The following is a 12,945-nucleotide window of genomic DNA, read 5'->3' as shown; positions in this document are numbered from 1 at the left end:
TTTTTGGGGCACAATACTACCTCCATGCTCCCATTCATTTGGTTTCCTTCAGACAAGTCCTGTGATACCGGTGGGGGTCGTAGAGCAAAACGGAGAACACCATCGTGTTTGGACACTACAGAACATTTTCATGAGAAGGACGATTTTCGGGATGTCTCATGGTCTGACAAGCACCGCTTCCTAGCTTGGCCACCTTCCACCGCAGACGCGGAAGATATGGGGGAGGCCCGGTGGAGGAGATAGTGGGAGGCAGGGGGAGATATGGGGAGATAGGGGAAGGCAGGGGAGGCAGGGAGGAGATAGGGGAGCAGGGGAGGCAGGGGGGAGGCAGGGGAGGCAGGAAGGAGATAGGGGGAGGCAGGGAGGAGATAGGGGGAGGCAGGGAGGAGATAGGGGGGAGGCAGACACTGAATATCAAGATTTCGTCTCCGACACTGAGGCCTAAACGCACACTGACCACTTCCACTAGACAGACCAGTCTGAACATAGTATGGAGACCAGTCTGAACATAGTATGGAGACCAGTCTGAACATAGTATGGAGACCAGTCTGAACATAGTATGGAGACCAGTCTGAACATAGCATGGAGACCAGTCTGAACATAGTATGGAGCGATTTCAGTGGCAACAGAAATTGTATTTGAATTTAAAATTATAACATTTTGGGGGAAAATTATTTTTATTTTGTATTTTTTCATATGTTATGCACAAATTGAATTGGTGAATTCATAAATTGAACTTGTATTTCATGATTTGAAACTGAATTGAATGAATATTGCATTCAGTTTTAAAATTCGAGTTCAATTAAAATGTATATTTAAATGTAATATTGATGTATTCAGTTTCAATATGGTAGATATTGTCTGTGTATCAAGTTTAGAAACGATCACTTCAAGTTTTTCAAAGTTTCATATATTCAATGTCTCAGATGCATTTAGATTCAGTTCTTAATACCAGAGACAACATCCTGGTACTTTGTCAGCCAGGAAAGGTAGAGGAGAATCGATAGAATCAAACTCTGTCTGTGGTCAACCGAAGCTTCTGGCGGTTTCTGAAGCCGATGTGGCATATTTCATGAATTTTCATCCTATGATTTTGGTCCCGGCATTCTTCCGATGGCATTGATTGAGGAGTACACCACATCAGTCACTGGCTTCATCAATAAGTGCATCGATGACGTCGTCCCCACAGTGACTGTACGTGTATACCCCAACCAGCAGCCATGGATTACAGGCAACATCCGCACTGAGCTAAAGGGTAGAGCTGCCGCTTTCCGGGACTCTAACCCGGAAGCTTCTAAGAAATCCTGCTATGTCCTCCGATGAACCATCAAACAGGCAAAGCGTCAATACAGGAATAAGATCGAATCGTACTACACCGGCTCTGATGCTCGTCGGATGTGGCAGGGCTTGCAAACGATTACAGACTACAAAGGGAAGCACAGCCGAGAGCTGCCCAGTGATACGAGCCTAACAGACAAGCAAAATTACTTCTATGCTCGCTTTGAGGCAAGTAACACTGAAGCATGCATGAGAGCACCAGCTGTTCCGGACGACTGTGTGGTCACGCTCTCCACAGCCGATGTGAGTAAGACCTTTAAACAAGTCAACATTCACAAGGCCGCAGGGCCAGACGGATTACCAGGACGTGCACTCCAAGCATGCGCTGACCAACTGGCGAGTATCTTCACTGACATTTTCAACCTCTCCTTGTCTGAGTCTGTAATACCAACATGTTTCAAGCAGACCACCATAGTAGTCCCTGTGCCCAAGAAAGCGAAGGTAACCTGCCTAAATGATTACCGCCCCGTAGCACTCACGTCTGTAGCCATGAAGTGCTTTGAAAGGCTGGTCATGACTCACATCAACACCATTATCCCAGAAACCCTAGACCCACTGCAATTTGCATACCGGCCCAACAGATCCGCAGATGATGCAATCTCTATTGCACTCCACACTGCCCTTTCACACCTGGACAAAAGGAACACCTATGTTTTGTGCGCCGCCCTATGGGACTCCCGGTCACGGCCGGCTGTGACACAGCCTGGGATCGAACCCCAGGCTGTAGTGATGCCTTAGACCGCTGTGCCACTCGGAGGCCCCCAAATCAGGACGTCTGTCTCGAAAACACACGTGACAACCCTCCTGAAGCATTCCAATCCATCGTCCAATTAAAAAAGGCCTTCTTCAATTGCGTAAGGGGCGAAACTACAGGCTGAGGAGTGAGTTTCCCATCTGCTAAATTAATACAAGTCTTCAAGACCCAGTTAGTCATCAAAAGAGCGTGGTTTGCAATATTATTTCAATTCAGTTTCAAATCCTGAAATGCAAGTTCAATTTATGAATTCAATTATTCAATTTGTGCATTACAAATGTAAAAACATCAAGCCTTAAGAGTCTGCTCGCGGGTCAATCTAATTAACATAATACATAAATCCCCATCAAAATCCTACAGTTTAAGCGAGAGACATCTAGCTTTTGCATGAGCTATAATTTTCTGCATCTCAATCCACCACATCTGCCTATGTTGGCCTTGAATCCCCAAGCTGACAAGGTAAAAAATCTGCCGTTCTGCCCCTGAGCATTGGCAGTAAACCCACTGTTCCCCGGGCACCGAAGACCTGGATGTCGATTAAGGCACCTCTCTGATTCAGGGGGTTAAATGAGGAAGACACATTTCAGTTGAATACATTCGGTTGGACAACTGACTAGGTATCCCCCCTTTTCCCTTTCCCTTTCCCTTCCACATCTGCGGTGGAAAGTGGCAGAGCTACAGCAGTGTTTGTCAGACCATTGGACATCCCGAAAATCGGTCTTCTCACGAAAAGGTCTGCAGCGTCCGAACAGTTTGGCCTACTAACTATGGAAATATGAGACTCTCACGAACACGATGATGTACTCTGTTTCGCTCTACATCCCCCACAAGTGTCACGGGACTCGTCTGAAGTCGGTACCGCCAATGTGCCAACTTCTGTTTGTACCGTCCGAAGTGTTTGGGCTACAAACTAATATGTGGAACAGTCTACTAACTAACATGACTATGGAAAGGGCAGACTCTCCCAAACTCGATGGTGTTCTCCGTTTCACTCTACGTCCCCCACAAGTGTCACAGGACTCGTCTGAAGGTAACCCATACAAATGAATGGTAATAAGGAGGTAGTTTTGTGCCAACAAAAAAAAGGGGGTTCAATATTTGTCCAAAAAAACAAAAACAAATCCTGAACACGAAGGTGTAGGTTGTTCTACTCTACGACAAAAAGCTTCAGTGGAGTCGTCTGAAGGTAACCCAAAACCGGGCTCTAAGAATTGCTAAAAGTGCATACGGGGTAAAACGAATAATGTTTTACGAATAACGTGACTAAACATGAGTCTACATTTTTCTTTCCTAAACACTTCAAAACCATATTCCTTATGATACATTTTGTTCTGCCATTTATGAATGTGTTATTCAATGCGTTTCTCTGGGCTATAGCAGTAAAGGACAAATTCAATATTTGATCAAATAATGTTTTTATATATTTGTTTTTATACATGCAGGGGGTCCTAAAATTCAAAATCAAATAGCTCAATGATCCATGGTATGACCATCTTAAAATCCCCTCCATGAAGACTGGGTGTCAACCTGATGAACCAAACTACTCAGTAATCTCCTCCATGAAGACTGGAGGTCAGCCTGATGAACCAAACTACTCAGTAATCTCCTCCATGAAGACTGGGGGTCAGCCTGATGAACCAAACTACTCAGTAATCTCCTCCATGAAGACTGGAGGTCAGCCTGATGAACCAAACTACTCAGTAATCTCCTCCATGAAGACTGGGGGTCAGCCTGATGAACCAAACTACTCAGTAATCTCTTCCTTTAAGACTGGGGGTCAGCCTGACGAACCAAACTACTCAGTAATCTCCTCCATGAAGACTGGGGGTCAGCCTGATGAACCAAACTACTCAGTAATCTCCTCCATGAAGACTGGAGGTCAGCCTGATGAACCAAACTACTCAGTAATCTCCTCCATGAAGACTGGGGGTCAGCCTGATGAACCAAACTACTCAGTAATCTCCTCCATGAAGACTGGGGGTCAGCCTTATGAACCAAACTACTCAGTAATCTCCTCCATGAAGACTGGGGGTCAGCCTGATGAACCAAACTACTCAGTAATCTCCTCCATGAAGACTGGGGGTCAGCCTGATGAACCAAACAACTCAGTAATCTCCTCCATGAAGACTGGGGGTCAGCCTGATGAACCAAACTACTCAGTAATCTCCTCCATGAAGACTGGGGGTCAGCCTGATGAACCAAACTACTCAGTAATCTCCTCCATGAAGACTGGGGGTCAGCCTTATGAACCAAACTACTCAGTAATCTCCTCCATGAAGACTGGGGGTCAGCCTGATGAACCAAACAACTCAGTAATCTCCTCCATGAAGACTGGGGGTCAGCCTGATGAACCAAACAACTCAGTAATCTCCTCCATGAAGACTGGAGGTCAGCCTGATGAACCAAACAACTCAGTAATCTCCTCCATGAAGACTGGGGGTCAGCCTGATGAACCAAACAACTCAGTAATCTCCTCCATGAAGACTGGGGGTCAACCTGATGAACCAAACTACTCAGTAATCTCCTCCATGAAGACTGGGGGTCAGCCTGATGAACCAAACTACTCAGTAATCTCCTCCATGAAGACTGGGGATCAGCCTGATGAACCAAACTACTCAGTAATCTCCTCCATGAAGACTGGGTGTCAACCTGATGAACCAAACTACTCAGTAATCTCCTCCATGAAGACTGGAGGTCAGCCTGATGAACCAAACTACTCAGTAATCTCCTCCATGAAGACTGGGGATCAGCCTGATGAACCAAACTACTCAGTAATCTCCTCCATGAAGACTGGGGGTCAGCCTGATGAACCAAACTACTCAGTAATCTCCTCCATGAAGACTGGGGGTCAGCCTGATGAACCAAACTACTCAGTAATCTCCTCCATGAAGACTGGGGGTCAGCCTGATGAACCAAACTACTCAGTAATCTCCTCCATGAAGACTGGGGGTCAGCCTGATGAACCAAACTACTCAGTAATCTCCTCCATGAAGACTGGGGGTCAGCCTGATGAACCAAACTACTCAGTAATCTCCTCCATGTAGCCTTACTCCCACACACAATCAAACATGTTTTTTCCTGTATACTGAGTACATCATGTACAATTATAATTAATGTGCTTTGTTTAACTGATTGAACAAACTTTATTTTGTACTTCTATTTGTGGTGTGGTTTGCCCTTTTGGTCTTCTAACCTCACCTGAACACTGTTTTAACCAGTTTTTGAAAAAATCTGTTTTGTCTTTCACTTGGGAATAAAAACATAAAAACCTGGTTTTAGTAGAACTCCCCAAGATTTTTAGAGGTTTTAAATTCAAATTCAATATCCTAATACAAATTCAAAATGATGTAATTCAAATACAATTGATGTTGGCACTGAAATCATTCCATACAATAGCTGTACAGATATTGTCCACATTCATAAAGCCTAAATGGCTAAGGAACTTAAGCACCTCCTGGATTCAACTCTAATCGGACATGACAATGCTCCTTATGATGGCAGGAGTCTGGGCCAGAGACAGTGTGCACACTGTGGAGCACATGGAGAACCGAACAGTTAGCCAGTTAGCCACACACCACACATTGAGACAGACTGACTGACTGACTGACTGACTGACTGACTGACTGACTGACTGACTGACTGACTGAGATGATGACTGACAGAGATGACTGACTGACAGAGATGATGACTGACAGAGATGATGACTGACAGAGATGATGACTGACAGAGATGATGAGTGACAGAGATGATGAGTGACAGAGATGATGACTGACAGAGATGATGACTGACAGAGATGATGAGTGACAGAGATGATGACTGACAGAGATGATGACTGACAGAAATGATGACTGACAGAGATGATGAGTGACAGAGATGACTGACTGACAGAGATGATGAGTGACAGAGATGATGACTGACAGAGATGATGAGTGACAGAGATGATGACTGACAGAAATTATGACTGACAGAAATGATGACTGACAGAGATGATGAGTGACAGAGATGACTGACTGACAGAGATGATGACTGACAGAGATGATGACTGACAGAGATGATGAGTGCTAACGGGCAGTGGGGACAAGGAGAACAGCTAGCTAGAACCATAGAAATTACATTACTAGAAGCAATTTGACTGGAATCTCTATTCAAGCAATTATATTTCTTTAGCCACCCCATCTGTTGAGGCTGACAGAGCTAATGAGAACTAACGGGAGACATTTATTAAAGTTTCCCCTCTTCATCTTCTTTCATCTTCTTTGTGGCCCCTCTGTGTGTGGGGAGCAGATGGGTCCTCCCTGCTCAGCCCCATCTCAACCAGCCATCTCGCCTGAGGCCCCTGAAGCGCACAGCCAATTTAGGATCAATTAGAACAATCTATACAGCCACTGTTAACCAGATCATTCTGTTTCTGTCCTCCATCCTACTGAGGATTACAAGTTTTATTACAGAAGCATACCCATTTTCCCTTCACCTTCTCAATACAATGTGGAATTCGTGTCATTCTAGGTAAGTCTTTTTGCATCGGGAGTCAAGGTAAGACCCAAGTGCAGACTGTGTTGAAGTAACAATGTTTATTGTAACCACAAGGGGCAGGCAAAACGACAGGTCAAGGCAGGCAGGGGTCGATAATCCAGAGCAGAGGTCAAGGTACAGGACGGCACAGGTATAAACACACAGGGGATAACGGGGAAGATGGGCGACAACTGGAGGGGGGTGGAGACAAGCACAAGGATAGGTGAAACAGATCAGGGCGTGACATTTTGCCTACGAACGCACATTAAGGGTTTAGAAAGTAGTGAAGGAAGGAAAGGCTCTATGAGTGTATTGTCTTCTGAAAAAGAGACGATGGAGCAATTTGGAAAAGACAGAATTCCAGGCAGATACAGAATTAGGGTGGCAACATTCCGGTAACTTAGAGACGATGGAGCAATTTGGAAAAGACAGAATTCCAGGCAGATACAGAATTAGGGTGGCAACATTCCGGTAACTTAGAGACGATGGAGCAATTTGGAAGAGACAGAGTTCCAGGCAGATACAGAATTAGGGTGGCAACATTCCATACATGTCCCAAATTCCCAGTTGCTGGTTGGAAGATTCATGGAAATATGGGGGAATAAGTAGGAAATCCAGGGAATATGGGGGAATAAGTAGGAAATCCAGAAATTTGGGGGAATTGTCCCGAATTTTGCCCCCCTAATACTGTATCTGCCTGGAATTTTGTCTCTTTTCCAAATTGCTCCATCGTCTCTAAGTTACCGGAATGTTGCAACCCTATACAGTATAATCGGGCATGTATCAATATAGGGCTGGAGGAGGATTTGTAAAAGATTCACAACATTTCAAGGGTCAAAAATCCTTTCCAGATTTAGTGTAGAGGAAGTTTAATCTACAAAACTCTCCAGACTTCTGGCAGGGTCTCTTCTGGAAAATCCTCTTCCTGCAGGGCCTCTTCTGGCAGAGTCTCTCCTGGCAGGGTCTCTTGTGGCAGGGTCTCCTGTGGCAGGGTCTCTTCTGGCAGGGTCTCGTCTGGCAGGGTCTCCTGTGGCAGGGTCTCGTCTGGCAGGGTCTCCTGTGGCAGGGTCTCCTGTGGCAGGGTCTCTTCTGGCAGGGTCTCCTGTGGCAGGGTCTCCTGTGGCAGGGTCTCTTCTGGCAGGGTCTCCTCTGGCAGGGTCTCTTCTGGCAGGGTCTCTGGCAGGGTCTCCTGTGGCAGGGTCTCTTCTGGCAGGGTCTCCTGTGGCAGGGCCTCTCTTCGTGCAGGGTCTCTTGTGGCAGGGTCTCCTGTGGCAGGGTCTCTTCTGGCAGGGTCTCTTCTGGCACTGCCTCTTCTGGCAGGGCCTCTCCTCGTGCAGGGTCTCTTGTGGCAGGGTCTCTTCTGGCAAGATCTTTTTTGGCAGAGCCTTTCCTCGTGCAGGGTCTCTTCTGGCAGGGTCTCCTCTGGCAGGGTCTCCTCTGGCAGGGTCTCTTCTGGCAGGGTCTCTGGCAGGGTCTCCTGTGGCAGGGTCTCTTCTGGCAAGGCCTCTTGTGGCAAGACCTCTTCTGGTAGGGTCTCTTCTGGCACTGCCTCTTCTGGCAGGGCTTCTCCTCGTGCAGGGTCTCTTCTGGTAAGGGCTCTCCTGGCAGGGCTTTTCTGGCAAGGGCTCTTCTGGTAGGGCCTCTTCTGGCAGGGCCTCCTCTGGCAGGGCCTCCTCTGGCAAGGCTCTCTTCTGGCAGGGCCTCTTCTGGCAGGGCCTCTCCTCGTGCAGGGTCTCTCCCCGTGCAGGGTCTCCTGTGGTAGGGTCTCTTATGGCAGGGTCTCTTGTGGCAAGACTTCTTCTGGTAGGGTCTCCTCTGGCACTGCCTCTTCTGGCAGGGCCTCTCCTCGTGCAGGGGCTCTTCTGGCAGGGCTCTTCTGGTAGGGCCTCTTCTAGTAGGGCCTCTTCTGGCAGGGCCTCTTCTGGCAGGGTCTCGTCTGGCAGGGTCTCCTGTAGCAGGGCCTCCTCTGGCAAGGCTCTCTTCTGGCAGGGCCTCTTCCGGCAGGGCCTCTTCTGGCAGGGCCTCGCCTCATGCAGGGCCTCTTCTGGCAGGGCCTCTCCTTGTGCAGGGCCTCTTCTGGCAGGCTCTCTTTTGGCAGGGCCTCTTCCGGCAGGGCCTCTTCTGGCAGGGCCTCGCCTCATGCAGGGCCTCTTCTGGCAGGGCCTCTTCCGGCAGGGCCTCTTCTGGCAGGGCCTCGCCTCATGCAGGGCCTCTTCTGGCAGGGCCTCTCCATGTGCAGGGCCTTTTCTGGCAGGGCCTCTTCTGGCAGGGCCTCTTCTGGCAGGGCCTCTTCTGGCAGGGCCTCTTCTGCACAATCAAGCATAAGTCAGATAACTCACACTATCAGAGAGACACACACGGCACAGCCTCCACTCCCTAATAGCCTACAGCTGTTTGCTTTCTCCCTCTCTCTCTCTCTCCCTTTCTCCATGGCACTGGTTAAATAAAGTAGCAAAACAAAAATGCTTTTCTGCTGCTTCCCTCACTCGGATCGGACCGGTTGTTCTATAGTTCCTTTCGGAAAAGGGTTTTACAAATATATTTATGCATATTGGGTCCGAGGCTTTCCCGTGTCCATTTCAGAACGGGAACTCTAACTCCCATCACCATTTGTCCTTACCATTCCGATTATTAAAATTAAATTATGAAGTGTTGGGAGAGTGGTTAGAGGGACATTAGAACGCTGAGTACCAGGCCATTAGCGAGGGCTGTTAGCAAGTTCGGAAGGCTACCCATCAGCGCCATTCACATGCACAGTTTTGGATGGGATTACCGTGACCAACGATCACAGAGCACCTTAGCTCTGCTGTCACATCTAACCTGGATGGATATTTGGTTTTAATACAGACGAGAGCACTGAATCCAGCTTCACACAGATATGAGCGGGCGAAGAGTAGCCTACCATGAGATTTGCACTGTCGACCCCGCGCCCTGACTTTGAGAAGCTCCGAACACGAGATGCATCAAGCCACACCCATCTCATTAGTGGTGGACAGATAAGAGACATCATGTCAGACTCATTTACAATTGACTGTCATAGTCCCACATTAACAGTATGTGATGGTGAGTTGAGAAGACAATCAGAAATACTGTTAGAATGTTTTTCTATTGACAGACATAGCCCCAAATTAAAAAGGTAATATTGGCTGTTAATTACAATTTTTTTCACATGATTGGGTTAATTTTTCAGATATCAAAATGGGATCGTAGGCCAAAAAAAACTTTGGGAACCCCTGTTGTAAAGGGTTAAAAAAATATCAATGACGAGCTTCGATTGGTCACTCACATCATGATATTGCGGAGGATTCGAATAAAGTTCAGCTTTCCCCAACTTTAGTCCCGCCTTGTTCAGCTCCCTCGCCTATGCTCCGCCCACACACAACTCCCCATTCTCTTGCTCTCCATCCATTGAAAGGGAAATGACTTTCGATGTTTCGCTCACGCGATGACGCTTTCTAGTGTAAACAAACTGTCGGCATTAGAAGTGCTGCGAATGACAACATTCATCCCCATGGAGAACACCAACTCAATACTATGCACGTGTAACCGATGTGAAATGGCTAGCTAGTTAGCGGTGGTGCGCGCTAGCAGCCTTTCAGTCGGTTACGTCACTTGCTCTGAGACTTGAAGTAGTGGATCCCCTTGCTCTGCAAGGGCCGCGGCTTTTGTGGAGCGATGGGTAACGATCCTTCGTGGGTGACTGTTGTTGATGTGTGCAAAGGGTCCCTGGTTCGCGCCCCGGAACGGGGCGAGGGGACGGACGTAAAGTTAAACCGTTACACAGGTTAGGTCAATTACGGGTGTAATAACACGTTTGTTTTACCAGATTAATGACAATGTTATTACACAGGTATAAGAACAACTTAATATTAAGGGTTTGAACTATTCATTTGAACAGGCTATGCATGTGCAATAGGCTGTAGGCCTTTCAAAACTTTGACTACAAGTCTGTACCTATATTGTGATGTCATTGAAGGACCTCCCTAACGTGGCGCTGTGAAGAGGGCCTCTGTATGTGCATCCATAGATGGATAAGGCCTCCCTCCCTCCCTCCCTCCCTCCCTCTCTCCCTCCCTCCCTCCCTCCCTCCCTCCCTCCCTCTCTCCCTCCCTCCCTCCCTGCCTCCCTGCCTCCCTCTCTCCCTCCCTCCCTCCCTCCCTCCCTCCCTCCCTCCCTCTCTCCCTCTCTCCCTCTCTCTCTCCCTCTCTCTCTCCCTCCCTCACTCTCTCCCTCCTTCCCTCCCTCCCTCCCTCCCTCCATCCCTCCCTCCCTCCCTCCATCCCTCTAGCCCTCACACAGCAATACGCGTCCGAGCCAGCAGTGAACGTACTCTGAGACACATGACAAGACCGTAGGCCTTGTGCCTCGGCAGTGGCACGAGAGAGGAGAAACTGAGACGGCCACGGATCTCTGTCTTGTTTAAGGTGTCTATATGAGAGGCCCGCGAAAAGGCACTCGGGCAGACTCAGCAGGTCGACATGGAGACAGCTAGCCTCGGCTGTTGCTAAATCAATCATCCATAAGGCCTGTTTCTCCTCTCGCAGTCGCAGGCACATCCAATTCCCTCTTACCTAAAGGGGAAATCCCTGCCATAGCCTACAATAGGCCGTACTGCATACCTCTATTATGAATCAAATTAATATGAGTGAAACATAGATCTTGCAGGTAGCAAGCCAAGTTTAAGTGCTAAATTATTATGAGTGTATTATATTTTCAATCCAAAAGGCCCTATAGCAACACTGTAGCTACTGCCTACTACCATCATCAGCAGAAACGTCACTAGGCTTCCTTCCATAATAGTGACACAGTGGTGTAAATAGTAAGGGTCATGTGATCGATGGTAGCCTAATTAATCATCCAGAGATCGGACACAGCCAGGTGGTAGGCTAGCCCATCATAGGCTTGGCATGGCACACGGCTTTAGTATAGAGAGAGAGAGAGAGAGAGAGAGAGAGAGAGAGAGAGAGAGAGAGAGAGAGAGAGAGAGAGAGAGAGAGAGAGAGAGAGAGAGAGAGAGAGAGAGAGAGAGAGAGAGAGAGAGAGAGAGAGAGAGAGAGAGAGAGAGAGAGAGAGAGAGAGAGAGAGAGAGAGAGAGAGAGAGAGAGAGAGAGAGAGAGAGAGAGAGAGAGGGAGAACACACCGCTCAAACACTCCTCATCCTCAAATCTGGAGATGGACATGTTACTGACTCATAGCGCATAGCCAGGCGACATTTGCTGGCATGATGTCAAGCGATCTTGCATGCATAGCCTAGTGGAACCATATGGCCAACGGTTGGGTTTTAAGACTCACATTATCATTGGCCTTATTATAGGCTAGAGTTATTAATTGAAACGCAAAAAAACACAACACCGCGTCATCATTTCAGTACCGCCTCGGATATCGGTCTAGCGGTGTGTCTGCGTCGCTCACCAGAAACGCGGTAGCCTCGAATGTATAGGAGACCCATATACTAACGAGACCCAGACGAATTCATTTCATTACAGCCTACCTGTATTTTTGGTATTCTGAAGTGTTTTCGACACTGCGTAATGTCCCTTTTCCAATCGACCTTTTTACTCAGCAGTAAACGTTTATATCGTTTGTATCATCAGCACTTCCTTCTCCTCAGTCAAACGTGCTGTAGACTAGCTACTGCCGTTGAAATAATACCCCCAGGGGCGATATCGGTTTCCTCACGCACAATCAAGCTGGTCCCCAAGTCCGCTCTGCTTCTGGCCGATCGATCAAACCGGAGGTGATGGCTCGCTTTACATCTCCTCTCCTCTTGCCCGGTAACGTTAAACCCAGCACCACCGCGGTGACGAGAATGTTCTTCTGCGGTCGAAGCCGTTGGATGGAACTTTGGAATCGGAATCCATGCAAACCAAACAGCTCTTCTTCCGCAAACCGAGAGAAAGCAGCGCTTGCCTCGTCTCCAGTCCGTTTCCTCTGTGTTAGCGCAAAAAAAAAAAAAAAAAAAAATTGTATGATGGTCTCGTTAAAACTGTGAGGCTCCTTTTGCTGTCCAGTCCGTTGGTTAATTTATTTAAAAAAATAATGTCTCACCAATCTTGCAAAAATAACCGACCGAGGCTATATCCAACGTTACGACGACCTCAGATAAATCATGTATAAATATTCTATTTGATGATCAATGGATATCATTTTGACACACAAACCGTCGGAAGCTCCAGATTTGTATATTTTCATGACACTTTAAAAATCCAGTTTGAATATAGTATTTTACACTATGCCTATTCATTTCTAAAGATTATATTCGGTCCCTTTTTTCGGAAGCATCGCAGTAGCCTTGCTATTCAACGTGAGCAATGCCTCTCAATCGCCCCCCTTCACCTAAA

The 12,945-nt window shown here is 47.5% G+C and overlaps 1 protein-coding gene across 3 annotated transcripts in view; it reads right to left on the bottom strand.

The window, feature by feature from the left end:
* The window catches only part of slc8a3 (solute carrier family 8 member 3), a 269,298-nt gene extending 256,378 nt beyond the window's left edge, over window positions 1-12,920 (bottom strand). For 2 of the 3 annotated variants that reach the window (XM_071366854.1, XM_071366857.1), the window contains exon 1: window positions 12,096-12,920. The gene's annotated coding sequence lies outside the window, so the exon portion shown is untranslated. The remainder of the gene's footprint in view (window positions 1-12,095) is intronic. The other variant, XM_071366855.1, reaches the window with a different exon arrangement.
* Window positions 12,921-12,945: the final 25 nt, after the last annotated feature.

Source organism: Salvelinus alpinus, chromosome 25 (assembly GCF_045679555.1).
Source record: "Salvelinus alpinus chromosome 25, SLU_Salpinus.1, whole genome shotgun sequence".
Taxonomy (NCBI): Eukaryota; Metazoa; Chordata; class Actinopteri; order Salmoniformes; family Salmonidae; genus Salvelinus; species Salvelinus alpinus.
The sequence above is the reverse complement of the archived record's forward strand: the minus strand, read 5'-3'. Positions and strand labels throughout refer to the sequence as shown.